The sequence below is a fragment of the Mus pahari genome, chromosome 5 (genome assembly GCF_900095145.1).
Source record: "Mus pahari chromosome 5, PAHARI_EIJ_v1.1, whole genome shotgun sequence".
NCBI classification, from domain to species: Eukaryota; Metazoa; Chordata; class Mammalia; order Rodentia; family Muridae; genus Mus; species Mus pahari.
Window position 1 is genome coordinate 147,810,567 of NC_034594.1, and position 15,121 is coordinate 147,825,687.

Below are 15,121 nucleotides of genomic sequence, written 5' to 3' on the forward strand. Positions count from 1 at the left end.
CCCCTGAGCTTGTGTCTCTAGCTGCATATGTAGCAGAAGATGGCCTAATCGGCCATCACTGGGAAGAGAGGCCCCTTGGTCTTGCAAACTTTATAAGACCCAGCACAGGGGAAGGCCAGGGCCAAGTAGTGGGAGTGGGTGGGTAGGGGAGCACGGGCAGGGGGTGTATAGGGAACTTTCAGGATAGCATTTGAAATGTAAATAAAGAAAATAATAATTAAAACAAAAAACAAAAAAAATGTGCACCTTAGGCATGCAGAAGAAAAAAAAGAATTGGGGGGGGGGAAATCCATGCCTAGGAAAGAGAGCAGGGGAGAAGAGGGGGATAGAAGAGGGAGAAACTAGGGAGGAACAAGGCAGGGGCAAAGGAGAAAAGAGAATGAAAGCACACAGCAAGCTTTTGCTAAGGACTAGTGGAGGGAAGGATATTAAGGGCACAGATGAATTCTAGGGAAAAGGTGATTGTGAAAACATAGAACAAAAGATAAGAAAATATGGAAAAACATGAGCTAATAATCAATCTGCATCTCTTGCCCCCTTGAGGAGCTTCTATATTCTGGAATGCTTCTAAAATATTCAAGATAATATGGAAATTTATTCCCATTTAATTGAAAACTAGATTATAGTCAGAGGGCATAGTTCAGGGAAAAAAATAACATTTAGGGCATCAGCTCACATTTACCTTGCTTGTATTAATATGATGAAGACAGCTCTAGGCATGCTTTCATTGGTTCTGCTCACCAAACCATATTCTATGCATGACCTTGGATTAATAGCTTCAAACTCCACCCACACTGCTGACAACCCCTTGGGTATTCCCATGAGAGAATCTCTAAGAGCCAATACATTTAAGTAGTACATGCTATTTATGTGCTCCAATATAAACTACAGAAACAGATTCCACCAATATTTCTTGGCAAGAGGGAATGCACAGATGATAACTTTAAAATCTAACTGTGCAATTTAATTTTTCCATTAAAATATTTCTTTTCTTTAAATAGGTCTTTTAAAATGATGTTAAAAAACACCACTTGTTATTGGATAGAAGCTCTACCAGGAAAGACAAGGCAGGGAGCCTGTAGAGACTCTATCATAGCAGCCAGACCTTTTACACAGTGTGTTCTAAATATTATCTATGAATGAATTAATAAAACATAAAGACCCAAAGTTCAGGAAGAGGGCTCAGTCTGGAAAGGTGCGTGCGACCTAGCCTGGAGACCCTGAAAGATTCAAGGTAAAAGAAGAGAATAATTCCTACAAGTTGTACTCTGACCTCTGCTTGCATAGCCTGATATACACACTTCCTCACCTATAAAAATAAATGTAAAAAGAAAAAAAAATACTTAAAGGTTACAGACTCTACATACACTATGCAACTGTAATTTAAGGAAGGAAAAATGTCAAAGCTGCTTCATACTCTACCCTAGAGTTGTCTGGTTAGGAACCTCAGAAGGGGGGGGGTTGGGGGGGTATTTCCTTAGAACTATCTATCCAGCTTGGATAGGACCAGATTTACAAAGCGCCTTGTGAATAACCGGAAACAAATAGTTTTCTCTGTGTGAATTTAAATCCCCATCTGCTAAGGCAGATTCTGGAACCTAACTCAGAAGCTGGAAGATAATTCCCTTCTTCCATTGCTTTCCTCTTAAGAGCGCCTTGCTTCCCAGGGAGATCCTACAGGGTAGACAAGATGCTGCAATGCATACAGCAAGCAGCAGAGAAGTGCACCAGGGGAGTGATGCCAGAGACCAATAGAGGTGTTGAGGGAATCAGAGAGAATACAAAGCAGCCAACACGGTCTTACACTGTACATGCTTACACATTCTCAGAGTCAGGAGAAAGAAGGAGAAAGCAGAGGAAGAACAGTATCCCCAGTGAGGATGAAAGTGGTGAGCATGCAGGGAAACACTCTTTAAATGCTGGTCCCTAGAGGCTTCCATGCCCTGCGAGTGCTTGCGGGAAGCAAGCAGCAGCAATAGACAGGTCAAAGCAGCAGCAGAAGCCTCCTCTAACACTACAGACAGTCCCTGTGGATTGGAGTACCCTGGCTCTTAACCCAAAAGATGTTACAGTGTCTATGCTGGGCCTGGGTATCAGGACCCTCACCTCTTGAAAGCCGTCAATGTTACAGCTCTTCACCTGGGCTCTGAGATGCTGACTCTGACAAATTTGCAGAGTTCACTGGGACTTTTGTAGAGGCCAAAGAAGACCAGTTTTCCACACCTTTAAGGTTTTCCATTGGCTCTCTGCACTCTCAGCATTGCTTGGTTTCCACTTCCCATCTTTCTTTCTGCCTTGACTGATCTTGAATTCTTCAACTGCTTCAACCTGTCCACTCCCTTCTATAACGTATTGGGAACTGCGAATGTCAGTAGGGATAGTCACCTCTGTTGAGATTACATTGGGTGGTAGGGTGCTATGTTCCCTGGAACCCCTTATTCTCATGTTCAGTAGTCTTTTTAGAGCTCAGAAGAGCCTCATGTTTTCCTGCTCAGTCTTTTCTTGTATTTGTTCCCATCTTTCTCTCTGAGTTCCCAATCCAACCATGATCTCACTCTAACCTTTATTCTTAATAAAAGTTCAGTATTTGAACTGAAGAAGCTCATTGATGTGTGCCCATGGAAGCATGAAAATTTCCAACAATCATTCCACCCTGATACTTCCTATCTTCCACAGCCTATAGGTCACCAAGAACTGATGATGGTGTAGGATTTTCCAAGCCATGGAAAAGAGCTGGTGCTAACCTGAGTAGGAAGTCACTGTTTGTTTGTGTGTGTGTTTGTTTGTTTATCAAGTAAGATGTGATTTGCACATCACTTAAACAATATCACAGTTCTCAGGTATGATGGCTCTTGTCTTTGATTCGAGTACTTGTGAGGCAAAGGACACACTGATCTCTGTGAGTTTTAAGCTCAGTCTGGTCTACATAGCAAGTATCAGACAGTCAGGACTACACAGTAATACAGTGTCTCCAAGACATAGACGGACGTGTCAGTGGGTGGATGGATAGGGAGATAAATGGGTACATTAGTGTGGGGTAGATGGATAGATGGATAGAGAGACATACGTACAAACGGATGGTAGATAGATAGATAGATAGATAGATAGATAGATAGATAGATAGATAGATAGACCAACCTCTGGCTTCTAGAGAATAGAGGCAAAGAAGCCAGTTATATGGGTCAGCCCATTACAGTTAGTACTGTGTCACATGAGTAGACAAAAGAAAATGTATTCAGGATACATTGTGGGTGAAGAAAGTAAGAGACTAGTGATGATCCTAAAGTAAAAGGAGTAGTAAGAAAAGAGAGGAATCCAAGAAAACACCACCTAAGTTGCTGCTTGAACAACTTGAGGTTTCCCTTTAATGCTGTGGGTCCACAGAGGTCAGAGAAATTCAGACAAGCGGAAGAAGCATAGAGTTCTGTCCAAGATGCCCAACAAGCATGTGGATGGACATGAACAAGGATGAATTCTGCTTTCCAGTGGGAAGATAAGAACCGAAGCACCCTGGGATGGGGGCATCCATCAGAGAATTTTCTCTGATCGAAGTAATCACGTGGCTCTGTCTTGGAGGCAGACCATCTCTTATTCAGAGATTTTTTTTTTTTCAGAAGGACCATGAAATATGCAAATGTACAGAAAAGATTTCTTTTTCCTGGATGCAGAGGTGTTGAAGGAGTGGAATGCCTGCAGATTGTACCTCTGAGTAAGAGTCCCATTCTGAGTAGGGATGCAGGCTGCCCTATACATGAGCATGTTTTTAATTTCTTAGACAATGTGTGGGTCGATCATGATCAGATATGGATGAGAATTTGGATAGTTTGTCACAGGGATCAGAAATTGATAGCTCACAAAAGGGTAAGAGCTTGTTAGAGTGGCATGAAAGTACAGTCCCAGATACCTGGGAGGCTAAGACAGAAGCATGACTTCAGCACAGGAGAAAGCCTTGAGATCAGCCTAGGAAACACAAGGCCTCATCCTTCAAAAAAAAAAGGATGCATGAAGTGCTTCATTGTTACTGAATGTTAACATGGTGATCATCCTAAGGGGAGATCGGATGGGACTTCTTTGACATGGAGGTCTTTTCAATGCCTGCTTTAAAGATAGGGATGGAGGTAAGAAGAAACCTTTTCCTGCCTCGGTTTTGAAGGAGGCATGGCTTTGCATGTGAGTGGGTGAAACTGTGTGTGAGCAATGCTTTGAAAGGATTCAAACTGGTGTCTGCAGTAGAGAAATAGGTGACCAGCTATGGGATTAAAGTGTCTGCTTTAAAGGCGAGGTTGTCCCTGTCAGTAGTTCAGGAGCATCTATTTCTGAACTATTAAAACATTATGATGGCTTTGGTGAATGAAATGCTTGTCTCTCACTTTCTTTAAGTTTGTGGTAATTTAAAATATTGCAAGATGAGTTTTTAATAAATTTATTTTTGAAGCATGGATATTTAAAGAACTATTTATCTTGTATATTAAAAATCCCATTATAAATGAAATAATGACTTCCTGACTTATATATTGATTTACTGTCTTTTTATTTGTCAAGTTTTGCACTACACAAGCTCTATTTCAGCTACATGCCAATACTTTCAGATCCTTCCATGTATTAGAACTCTGTATGGCTTAGTAAGCTACAATTAAGACTCAAAATTTCTTCTTATGAAAATTGATTTCTTAAAGAATTAAACTTACAATAAAAGTCATATTTTTTAAGCGTTGAATACCCTTAGCCATTAAGGCAATATAAATAAAAGCTGTGTTGAGACTCCATCACCCTTCCATCAGATCTAACATCAGGAAAACAAAGAACAGCAAATGCCCGGGGGGGGGGGGGATGTGGCATACTTGCTGACTGCTGGTGGAGCATAAACTGCTATAGACATCAATATGGAAGCTCTGAAATAAACTGGAAACAAACTAACATATGATCTGGTTATATCACTGCTAGGTATATACCCAAAGGATTTTATGCCCTACTGTAGATAAATGCTCATCCTTAATCATTTCTGCTCTGTTCAAAATCTCTAGGAAATAGACCATCCTATGTGTTCCTCAACAGATGAGTGGATAAAGAAAATGTAGTTCATGAACGCAACAGAATTTCATTCAATCATAAAGAGAAATGAAATCAAGATATTTGTCATATATATATATATATATATATATATATATATATATATGTATGTATATATATATATATATATATATGGTTAATTATTAAAGTGATGTAGCCCAGACTCAGACAGGCAAATACCACATGCTTTTCTCTTAAATATATATGCAGACATAGGTTATAAAATCATAAAAAGGGATCATATAAAGAAAAAAAGGTTTCCAGTGGGGTGATAAAAAGAGGGTAATAGGATATGTGATATATGAAAGAAGAAGGAGCTAATGAGAGGAGGAAGGGCAGATGAAGAGTAAGAATAGGGAGGGGAAGAGGGAACAGTCAATAAAAACAAAATATTCGTGTAGTTCAAAGATAAAATTATACGTAAATAAGTAAAAAAAAAAAATCTACCAAGGAAAATTTGATAAGAAACAATCTATTATTNTAACTTTAAGAAACAAATAAAAATTAGTGTAAAATAAAGTATTAAATTTTTAATATAGAGTGTTACTGCTTTAAACTTAGGTGTGAACCTTAAAGGATTGTATGTGACTCCAGCATTTTCTGTTTAGTTAAGATTATAATTACCTGTTTCCACAATAAAACGGACATTCTCGAACCAAAATTAATTGTTCTTGTCTGTAGTTGCCGAACATGCTGTAAACCTTGTAGACTGAGAGCCATACAGGGAAGATAGTCGTCACTGAGTGGAGCCAGTGCAGTTGCTGGGGGACAGGCAGGGAGGTCAGCAGAGGGTCTTGAGCACACTTGAGAAGCCCACAGAAGGACAGCAGCCACCATGAGAGGACGGTATCAACAGAAACACTCCTCTAGTGCTCTCCTTGCATAGAAGTATAACTTCACAAAGCCAACCATGCTGAGGTAGGAAGGCAGCTGGAACCATCCTCTATCTGCTCTTGAAAAGAGTCTACACTGAGACAAAACTGGAATATTTGCCCACCTGCCCCCTAGTCTGGAAGCTCATTCTTTTTTTAAAGACTTACTTATTTTACCTGTAGCTGTCTGAAGATGTTACAGAAGGCATTGGATCTTGTTACAAATGGTTGTGAGCCACCATGTGCTTGCTGGGAACTGAACTCAGGACTTCTTGAAGAGCAGTCAGTGCTCTTAACCACTGAGTCATCTCTCCATCCATCTCTCCCGGAAGCTCATTCTTAACACAGGCCTGCCATATATAAAAGAACTCAATATATCTGAATAAAAAGATAAGGATATCATCCTCGGACTCAGACACTTTATTTCAAATGGCTCACTTTATTTTAAGCCACCATCAAGCTGTACTTACTGAATCCAAAGGAATCCCAGGACTAGTAATGATGAGTGGCTATCATTTTGAAGAAGATATGGGGTTGCAATTGTATGGATACAGGGACTCTGTAAATATGTGTGGGCTAGTTGTTAGTCATGCCGGCACACATCTCTCAGTCCAACACTTGGGAGGCCAAAATAGAAGGCCTTCTCAGAGTTCGAGATTAGTCCGCATTACACAATGAATATAAGGCCAGCTGGAAATACATAGAAACACGATGTCTCAAGGAACCAACACCCTCCATCCCCACACCCCCAAAAAGCTATAGAATAAAACTATGTATGTGGTTTGAGTGACAATGAAGAAAGACAACCAACATTGATTTAACTTGAGTAACCTGCAGCTAAGACTCACTGTTCCAATGAGAAAACAAAACAAAAGAACAACAAAAACAAACAAACAAAACATTAGACTTCTAATCTCATCACCAACAGAAAATTCAAAGGACAGCAACTTTAAAATTTTGTCCTTGGGATAATGTTCAGGCTTGGATCTAAAGTGCCTTCAAAATCTCACTTGTTGAAGTCACAGTTCCCATTATACAGTGCTCACAAGTCATTGGATGGTGAGTATTGTGACCTTTCAAATGGTGCAATCCCCTGGTGGGCTCACAACTTTGTAAACTATGGGAAGCTTGTAAAAGTTCTAGAAGGTGAAGTCTAATTAGAAGTAGATCCGTGGGAGTACACTTTGAAAGAGTGTAGGTTGTGCACGGCAGCCTCTTGTCTTTTATTCCTTTACAAAACAACAGAAAACAAATACAAGGAAAAAGAAGTAACTATGTTCTGTTTTCTAAGATATGTGTGTGTGTGTGTGTGAGTATGTGTGTGTGTGTGTGTGTGTGTGTGTGTGTGTGTGTGTGTGTGGTGTGAGTGTTTTGCCTGTTTGTATGAGTGTACACCATGCTCATGTGTCTGTTGCCCATGATGGCCAGAAGAGGGCATCATATTCCTGGGAAATGAAGCCTCAAGCAGTTGTAAGCCACCCTTATTATGGGTGTAAGGAACCAAACTCAGGTCCTTTGCAAGAGCAACAAACACCTTTAACCACTGAGCCATCCCCACAGCCCAGCATCTGACTTCGTATTAGTATATTTTTATTTTCTAATTGCTTAAAGTAGAAAGTGTGTGTGTATGTGTGTCCACTTCATGGGATATATATATATGAAATGTGTGTGTGTGTGTGTGTGTGTGTGTGTGTGTGTGTCCCCTTCATGGGTCACTGCCAGTCTTAAATGAATATGGTAACTTTTTGTCAATGAGGTAAAAACCCCAGAGCAACATAATTTTATTTATAGACATTTTTATCCCAATTCTTCAATTCTGTGCATGATAGAAATCTCCTAACACTAAACAGCTTAGCAGGGAGCCAGGCACAGTAACACATCTGTAATTCCTGTACTTAAGAAGCTAAGGCAGAGGGCTGCATCAAGTTTGAAAGAGCCTGGTCTATATGTTAGATTCCATGCTAGCTTCAGTTATAGAGTGAAACCCATCTCAAGAATAAACAATCCATCAAGTATTAAAGAATGTAATAAAAGAAAGAAAAGTACTCTTTTCTACATGGTGACATACTAAACTTACTTCATGTCTTCTCTTAGATGTGCATTCCCTTTTCCTAGCAGGATTTTCCTTCATCCTGATGAAAATCCTTTAACATTGTCTAGGGAAATTGTTGTTGTGCTACAAGAAGTGGTTTTGCTACCATGTCGCCTTCTCTGTCACTAGGGGACAAGTCACCCATAATCCCATCAATATCTAGTGTATATAACTAATGGTTTGGGTGGCAGCTTAAAGATTTCTGCTGTTTGTTATTGCTTGTGAGAGTTTTATAATGACATTCAAGGATGTGGTTATTCATCTGGCTTGAGCTTTGCTCAGGCTCTTGGAACTGTAGGTTCGTGTGACTTTTAGGTATACAACACTATTTTCTTGGCAAAGATGTTGGCCTCAGGAGCCAGCAACAGATGAATCCAGGAAAGGTAGGAAGGGCACTCTGGCTTGCATAGATCATAGAGTACTTTTGTTAGTAACAAAAGCAAAGTTTCTGATAGGCTAAGAGGACCTATGCTAGGCTAAAGATAATCACAAATAGGTATATACACTCACACATCTGAGCTCAAATGTATACACATGAAGTAACAGAAAAAAATAGTAGAAAAACTAATTTTAAAAGTAGAACATTTATACTTAATAAAGACATCGGTGATATTTATGGCAGGAAGACCCTTCTTAGCTGTTGTTATGGTATTATAAAAAGTACGAAAGAAAAATAGGAGAATGCAGAATGTCTGTGAAGTTCCAGAAAGAGATAGGAGGAAACTACAGCCAACTTTCATCTCAATGATATACGGATCAAAACCAAGAAACTCACTCCTTTGCCATTCTATGTCCCTTTACTGACAGGTGTGTTTACGGTTTCTGCAGAAAATGGCAGTCCAAATCTACTAGCCATCCTGTGGCCCCTCAGTGCATGTGCCCCAAAGTTAATCTCAGAATGATCACTAGCAGGATGCACGCTTCTGTCATGTGGCTAGCATTCATCACTCTATAAACCACAACTTCATGAATGCTTACAGCTATATTTCACCCCAGGACATGAAAGCACGTTGATAACACCTTCCTGGAATTCTATACATGTATTTTTAATGTGAGGTTACCATATTGTGTGTTTTATTTAAGTTGGGGAAACATCTAATATAATAGGCATATATACACACAGACCACTACCGTTCAGAAAGCCTTCTCATCCATTATTTCACACGATGCAGTTCTAGTAGATGAAGGTCTGCTCTCATCTCCATTCAATGAGTGGAAACCTCAGGTCACAGAGAGGATGTGGTGTACCTACACTTGCTCTGTTATTAAAGATGATACTGGAGAATGAACCACACCAGGCCTCATGCACTGCAGCACATTGAATTTTTAACATGAAATAACTAAGTAATTCTAGCATTAAATTAAAAAGAAAAAAAACTCTCCCATATTCCCAGCAACTCAGAATTTCTAATTCCTTGAAGGGTTGGATAAGTTGTTAATGTTGTTGTTGTTATTGTTGTTTTAATTTAATATTGCTTATTTTTAAGTTTCAGGGTAACTTCATGCCTACTATTTATTATACTACATCATGAAATCAACAAGATAAGTATGAACATCTACAGTTCACAGGGTGAAAACATGGGAGTCATGAAATTTGAATGATTGACTTAAGGCCACATGATGACCCCTAGAAAGATATTGAGTCTAGAACAACTGAATTCTTAGGATTATCACACTGAAATTCACTTAAGGTTATAAAAAATGACTAAAAAAAATTCACTCAATTGTATCTCTTTTTGTTGGCAAGCAAATAAGTGGAAGGACATCTCACAAGAACTTGTGACACTATTTGAAAAACTCAGGTAAAGTTATTCCAAAGATTGTGTTCCCCAGGGACGATCCCATAAAGTCACAGCCTAACCTGACTGAGCCTAAGTTCCTTTCTAGTTTTCCTTCAGTGGCTAGATATGTCCATGATCACAACTTCTCAAGAGAAAATGTTGCTCAGTTGAGAAATTCTCGAAGCAATTTGTCGAAGTCAGCATTATTAAGCCCGTTCTGCGATGAACGTCACTTCAAGATGATTTCTAAGCCGATTAAAACTGTTAGTCATCTCTGCTCTAATCTCTGAGCTCACGAGGGTTTTTTTTGACAAAACACACATCATTTTTAGGAAACCTGATGACTGTGTTGATATTTATGGCAATTCTTAGGGAGGTGAAAATGGAAAAGGTATCAGGACAAAAGAGACAGTTGAAAATCCCCACATTTTCTGAAGAAACCGGACCTTTCTAAGTCAGAGAAAAGGAAGCTTTCTTCACAGAGTTCAGTTTTGAAATTATTACAAGAACTCAGGACAGGCTGTCCAGTGATATCTGAACTAGTTTCAATGATCACAAATGAACTCAATGATCAATGTTCATCCTTAAAGGTATTTTATTAGAATAAAGTTTGGGTTTTGTAAATAATGCTTCAATCATTAATTAACAACCCATTATTAAATAATCTTTAAATTTTGTAAAAATGATCAATTTGGGGGAAAGAAATTCATGAGATTAAAAGTCAAACAAACGAAAAGAACCCTTAAGGCCTGGGGATGTAGTTCAATGGACGAGAGCTTGCTTTGTATACATGAGGCTCTAAGTTTAAGGCACAGCCCTAGGGAAAGGAAAAAAGGGGGTGGGGGGAGAGGAAACTAATTTCTCTAGAAACCTTACTTCTTAGAAACTTTAGTGGACTCACTAAAGAGCCATGCATAAATATTCATATCAACATGCATTCTGGTGTAAATCTACATGTATAAAATGGTCACTCAGGAGGTTAAAAACACATCAACACTATTTTGCTATTCAAGCTAAATATTAACATTAGACCTGAATCTTGCCCTTTATGAAATCATCTCTTCCACAGATCTGTCTTGCTTGGAGATGACATCAGCAAAGATGACATTACTTAGTCCTTGAGCCAGCTGTCAACATTAGCACAGGGTTATAGTCACCCATGGACCCTGCCAAATATTCTACTACTGCCTGGAGCCACAACTTCATTGTGTGCCTTGTCCAGGAGAATTCTCTCAGCCTATCTTCAATTGTTCACAGTTAAATATGTGGATCTATTGCCTACCGTATCTATGTCACTGAGGGTAACTATGTAGCATTTATATATTTTCATAGTTTTATTCTTTGTCCTGTTGATTTATAAGTACTCTTCCTTTTAGATACATTAAAATTTGACTGCTTAAAAACTGCATTTTAGTCCATTTTCTGCTGCCATAACAGAGTATCTGAGACTGGGTACTTAACGTACAAAAAAGGAGAGTATTTAGTTCATTGCCCAAAAGATTCAAGAGCGTAGTACCAGCAGGTATTTGGCTTCTAGTAGTTATCTTACTTCATCAGAAGCAAGAAGGAGAAGCCATCTCATTGCAGAACACATGTGAGATAGTAAAGACATGTCAGGCTCACTTTTTAGGAACCCACTTTCATTAAAAAGAAACACAACAATAACAAACAGTTCCATGTACTTTGAAAGGTGACACTTTTAAAGATGATACTTCAACTCTTTTAAAGCCCCAATGCCTGTTCAAAAGACCCCCTCCCAAGAAGTCTATTCTGTGAGCTTGGCAGCTACCATCATCTCAGAGCATCTACTACCACTTGCAAGAGACCCATACCATAAATCTTACTGACTGCTGACTTTCCCTCATAGAGAGAGGTAGTGGGAGAGCCATTGAGATTCTGACCACTTCCCCCTACATCTCCGTTTATATCTCATTCATTCTGCCTTGATTTCGTTTGGTCTCGTTGTCTTGGAAAGTACTAGAGTAGTAGAGTATGGAAGATTAACTGAAGTGGGGAGTCTATCTATGCAGCTACAGCTAGGTCAGCATCCATCTAGAGTGAGACTCCCTGGTGGTGGGACTATTTGGGAGTCACCCATGCTCCTGTACGGACCCCCTCATGCATGCTCAGTATGTAAGCACAATGGGCTCGCCAGTTCCCCAAGTCAGTAGAATTTGCAGAGAGAGTGTTAATTTCCTACAGGGAGAGAGTTCTCTTAAAAAAAGATGTTTTCAAAAGTTTAGTGGGAATGAACTATATTCAAACCACAGCACAGGGCACTTTCTCTTCCTCTGTTTTACTTACGACATGTTTTAAGAGATCTTTATATAGTCTAGGTACAAATGCATTGTTGGACATACATTTGAATGTGTGGGCCAAGAACATTTTCAGACTGGCCACTCCTTTCACAAGGTGTTCTGCAGGATGAATGTTATTTCTAAGGGCTCGGAAAACATGCTTTTTTATTATAAACATTTTTAACTTTCATTAAGTATAACTTTTGAATTTATTTTTTTTAATTTGTGGTTTGTGCTTTTTCTGTTCTATCCAAGAAAACAGTATCAGACCTAAAGACATGGAGATTTCTCTGAAAAGTTGACAAGTTTTTATTTGATTTTCATTATTTGAGTTGTCCTGTGTTAGTGTTTTCCATGGTTCACAGCATTTGCATTCTGAAACAATATGCCACTGTTCTTGCATATTCCTTAATGTAACTGACAGAATGATCCTATTTATGGTCTTTAAAATAACCATTATGTTTATCAGTCAGTTCATTCATGTAGCCCGCAATTGTGTATGTTAATATGTCATGATTAATCCATTTTCTTCAGGAAATGAGCCAAAATATCTGACAACTTTCTATTATACTCAGTAATCTAGAAACACATTTGTCTAAAACTCCTGATACACTTGTCCAAAGTTGTTTATATATATATATATATATATATATATATATATATATATATATATATATATGTATATACGTATACATGTGTATATCTGTATATATACACATACGTATACATACATTCAAACATACACATATATACACATATATGTACATATTTATACATATATATGATATATATAAAGAGCTAAGCAATAAAGTATGTATATAGTATAAAATATAATATGCCATGTTATTAGTATGTCATTTATCCTCTGAAAGATCTGAAGATTCTTAATCTCATTTGAAATCTCTGCAAGTCTTTGGGGTAGAAACCAAGAAACCAATTTTAAAATCTACAGAGTTCAAAGACCTTGACTATGTTTGTATGTCTTGCTGTCTTGTTGCAAGATTAGCAATACTTTCTGATGATTCTCATCTCTCCAAATACTTGGGGGAAACTATTATTAATATGTGGCATCCCAAATCAGAAATAAACCTCAAAAAAGAATTCTACAATGGTGACTTACTCTCCTTCTACTCTGGGGTGCCAACCATTATCTGTTGCTGACAGGTAGGTATATTCTCACCTCTATGCTCATGCAGTTTATTTCCAAAACTTACAGATGCAAACAATTTTAGTTATTCAATTTTCAAAATTAATTTCAAGATGCCCATGTCTCCCAGAGCAATATGTGATCTGAGTAAACTGTACATTCACAGAGATATTGTAAAATCAACATTGCTTGGCACCTGACCATTTAGAAGACGGTAAAAAAAAATATCTGATATTTTCCAAGAATATTCCACTCATGATACTGTTTTGGATATTTATTATGTAAGCTGGACAACCAACCGGGTGTCGCCAGTTCTAATCAGTGGGGTCTATTTATCCCAAGCTTCTTCTTGGAATGGAAAGCCTATAGGACAGGATCTTGGGCTTTGAGACCCAGGAGACCAGGCTGTATCACCCCTTTGGGAAAAGAAGAAGCACCTGCCTGAGGGGACAGACAGTGACTGTGGAACCCACTAAGGGCAGACACAAAATCTGAGTCTTTGCTGTCTTCTCATTACTCCTGTAAATAAGTGAACAATGCCTTCTCTAATGTGCATTACATAACTATTAGTCATCAGCTACTGTTTCCCAGTTTGTCTGGGTCATAAACGTGAATGAGCACAAGCAAAGCCATGCCAGTTCTAAATTCCGATTTTGTGAGATATAAACTGATGTATTTTGAACTTTGCTGGGAAATGAGAACCCCCTATAATATTTCACTCTAGAAACTGACTGTTGTAGAAGAGAGATTACCATTCAGCATCCCCTAAAACCTGCCCCCGTATCATTGACCCCCATATCACTGACAGGTGTAGTTAGGGAAGTCCATGGTGTTCAGTCTGGATCAAACAAGAATCCAGAGACAAGCGGTCTTTGATATAAAGCACCAGGCAAACAAAAGGCCTTCTCGAGGTAGGCAGGAAAATGAGTGGGACCTAATCCAGAAGGGGCAATAACAACAGTCATCTTACCTGGGTGAGGGAGGTAGAGAGAAATTTGCCAATAGCATTTACGAAGTCCCTGGTCCAAATTTAAGCGTATAGAACTTAGTACCTCATAGATTTGCCAAGTACTTCCTCATAATATAGATACTCAGAGGACTCCAGGTGTGAATTTATCAGAGATGCTTGTGGTCACTTTTATGCACTTGACTAAGGCTCCCAAATGGTGCTCACGGCTGAGCCATGCACCAAGAGGACGTGGGTGATTCCATCAGCAAAGACACTAGAAGTTCAGATTGAGAATCCCAAAAAAGTATTTTCCTAAAAATCATCTGTAAAGAGGCTGAAGCTATGACTCACAGCTTTGGAGCATTGGTCATCCATACAGAGAAAGCACGCTCTGTTCTCAGAACCCATATGGTGGCTACCACTACCCAGTAACTCCAGCCTGAGGGTACCTGCTGCGCTCAGACCTCTGCAGGCACCAGCTGCACACTTGGTACGCGCGCACACACACACACACACACACACACACACACACACACACACAGACAAGAGGCTAACATGCATAAAACAAAATAAAAATAAAGGAGACTAAAACAGATTTGAAAACATCACTACATCTCAAATTTTTGAGACCTTGGAAATCCCCAAGAAATCCCTAAAAATGATATAAACGAATCCAAGAAGTTGAGACAGTAACATGACTCACCCACCTCAGGTAAAGTTCTAAGACTGTTGAAGATCCCAATTGACCAGTTGAAAGCCCCAGGTTTGCACTTCTATCCAGATATGTAAGTTTACCTCAGCAATATGAATCCATTGAGTTCGCATTTCTATGTGACGGTTAAGAAGCTGGCCTGTCAATATTCTAAATTATATATATATATATATATATATATATATATATATATATATATAT

General features: G+C 38.8%; 1 protein-coding gene across 11 annotated transcripts in view; it reads right to left on the reverse strand.

Moving 5' to 3' along the window:
• Rgs7 (regulator of G protein signaling 7) overlaps positions 1-15,121 on the reverse strand; it is a 400,387-nt gene that overhangs the window by 300,102 nt on the left and 85,164 nt on the right. Inside the window, exon 1 of one of the 11 annotated variants that reach the window (XM_029538598.1) lies at positions 6,120-6,174. The exons of the other annotated variants lie outside the window; for them this stretch is intronic. The gene's annotated coding sequence lies outside the window, so the exon portion shown is untranslated. Of the gene's footprint in view, positions 1-6,119; positions 6,175-15,121 lie in introns of those variants that run through there. 11 annotated transcript variants of the gene reach the window in all.